Source organism: Rutidosis leptorrhynchoides, chromosome 11, assembly GCF_046630445.1.
Source record: "Rutidosis leptorrhynchoides isolate AG116_Rl617_1_P2 chromosome 11, CSIRO_AGI_Rlap_v1, whole genome shotgun sequence".
Taxonomy (NCBI): domain Eukaryota; kingdom Viridiplantae; phylum Streptophyta; class Magnoliopsida; order Asterales; family Asteraceae; genus Rutidosis; species Rutidosis leptorrhynchoides.
The window spans coordinates 142,037,507-142,040,770 of record NC_092343.1 but is presented as its reverse complement, the minus strand read 5'-3'; positions in this window follow the sequence as shown (position 1 = coordinate 142,040,770).

The following is a 3,264-nucleotide window of genomic DNA, read 5'->3' as shown; positions in this document are numbered from 1 at the left end:
CATGGATATTAATACGAATAGCAATATAAAGACACGGTATAATTAAGAATAGTATCACCCCAAGGTAATAGTAGAAGTAAATAGATTCTTCTAGTGGAATATTGAAAAAAGAAGAATGACAGAAATGATAACTAGGAAAATATCAAGGATTATAACGGGATTAAGCATTATTATAATCTTTTGGATATATGAACTGAGCAAGAAAGTATTGAGGTGGCGAAAACTAATGGAACGAAAAAAAGTGAAATTATAATGGAAATATCCGACGGAGCAATCGAGACATATCATCGTATTTAATTATAGAGATCTTAATTTCCTTACTCGCCGAAGAATCAAATATTTTTAGATTTCGAAGATTTTCTTTAAATCTCTTGAATTCCGGAATTCAACCAAGGCAACGTCAAAAGTTAAAACGCGCCTTATTTTCTAAATTCCGCCGTGACGAAGTCAAAAGTTAAATCTCTATCTCAATCGGTTGTAACAGCTTCACTCATTCACTTCACCTAATCGAATCGTTTTATCTATATTAGTCAATAGTGATAAAACTCCATTTATCAACTCATATTCGTCATGAAAACATTTTTATTGTTAGCCATGACCACCTCACTCAAATTTCGGGACGAAATTTCTTTAACGGGTAGGTACTGTGATGACCCGGAAATTTCCGATTAAATTTAAACTTAATCTTTATATGATTTCGATACGATAAAGCAAGGTATGTTAGATTGAGTCTCAAAAACTTAGAACTGTTCAGATAGATTCAGTTAACATTTGACCACTCCCGAGGATTCACGAACAATTGTGTGTAAATGAATATGTAAATATAACTATCAGTATGTATAATAATTTTAAGTAATAGAAAACAAAAAAATCATTGGAATTGAATTCATAAAGTATACTTTAAACATTAGGATTCATAAATGTAAAATAATAAATAAAATAAATAAATTACCATTATATATATATATATATATATATATATATATATATATATATATATATATATATATATATATATATATATATATATTATGAGTAATAGTTATTAATATTAATATATTGTGATATATAATATTTAATAAATATTACTATATAATATAGTGTAAAATAAATAAATTATTTGTAATCGCAAGTTAAAATATAAATTATATATCAATAATATTATTATCACTTTCATTATTATTACTAATATTAATATTAATATTAATATTAATATTTGTGTTATTAGTATTATTAATTCTAATATGAGATATAAGATATATAAAATTTGATAAGTATAAGTTATTATATTATTATTATTATAATTATCATTAATAATATTAATACTTCTATTATTATTATTATTATTATTATTATTATTATTATTATTATTATTATTATTATTATTATTATTATTATTATTATTATTATTATTATTATTATTATTATTATTATTATTATTTCTATTATTATTAATCAGTATTATTAGTATAATTATTATTAATTAGTATTAGTATTATTATTAATATTAATATTAATATTAATATTAATACTATATCTATATCTACATTATTTATAAATCACAAAAACAGGAAGATATGTACGATTAGCTTTCAAACTATTCTTGATTGATTCTTCAATCTATAACTTCATACAATCCATAAATCAGCCACAGGAACTATCCAAATTCAGTTACGGATCGATATAAAAGTTATTTTATATTTATATATTCTTATCTACTTTACATAATTTGTTCTTTACTTCCTGGCTCATCTCAAACCACCACACCACTATCATCAAATTGAATATTATTTTTTTTATTTTAAACTATCATCATTATGATCCTGTCACCTGTTACTGTTAGCCGAGAACAACGTATGCATTTCTTCTTCTTTCCTTCACCTCTCTCTCTCAATCTCTCTCTCTTCTTTGTTTGGTTCAAACCTTTCCTGTATTTGTAGCTCGATCAATTAACCACATCAAACCCAAACAACCACAAGCATAGGCTCGACATATTTGTCTACTTCCTGTTTTGATTCAACAACAAATATCATACACCATCCTTTTCTTCTTTCTTAATCCTCTTCAAGAAATAGCCACACTTATACTTCTATTTGGTTCGGAAAAAAAAAGGTTCCACGAACCACCATGTTTAATCACTAAACACCAAAACCACCACCACCTTAAACAACCATTTAAGACCACAACCATGATCACTTTGAAATCCGATATCACGTTACCACTGTGGTGTCTGTGAACGAAATTTTTTTAATGTTTCCCAGCCACCACCATTCAATTATATATACATAATTACATGCTGCACTTCCTGTTTGCAGCCACTCTAATACTTCTGTTTTGAAACGAAAAATAGAGGTAAAAGGCATGAGGATAGAGAGGTATAGAATAAATGATGAATGACAAGGGTGATTAATAAGTGAATTCAAACCATATGCTTTTGTTTCTTTTTCCTTATGATGGACGACAATCTCAATCAAGGATAACCCCACTTGTTAAAGCTATTGAGTGGTTGCTTATTTATTTGATCATGTTCGATTTATTCTATCCATCAATACCGAATTATTTGTTGGTGATCCCCACCCACTTACAATCCAACAAAGGAAGTGGACCAAGGTTAGTTCCTCCATAATTCAAATGCCAAATCAAACTTTCACCAACTGTTACTCGCTATTTATTTTTCTGTTTCCTTTCGAAACCACCCACCACAGATCTTGAAATCTTTGTTGTTGTTTCCTGTTGATGTACCAAAACCAAAACGCCACCAAATAAGTCATCAAACCACCTTCGTGATCATCTTGCTACTGCATTCTTTTTCTGTTTCTTTTGGTTCAACCCATCAGCTAAACCTTGAACTGTTTTTTTTCTTAGATCCAATCAACATTACTGCTACTACTTTTTGTTATTAGTCGACATTTATTCAAAAGGGAATACCCCACTAGATAACCATTCGATAGTGGGATTAGAAAGGAATATAAATACATTAAAGGTGTTTACACTTTACACTTATCATTATGATAAGGTGATAATATGGGTTTGAATATTAAATGAGGAAAACCGATTTCAAGGCCACACATAACAACCAATATATATTCGGTTTTCTTACAGTGCTTATGATCGAGCTGTTATAGTGGACTGTTAATCAAAACATTTAAGTGGACTGTTGTGATTCATTGAACGATTTGATGATGATGAAGATGAAACAAGTTCCTGCAAGTTGTTGTTTGCCACTATAATTTTATTATATTAAACCCTACGAATGTTATTCGA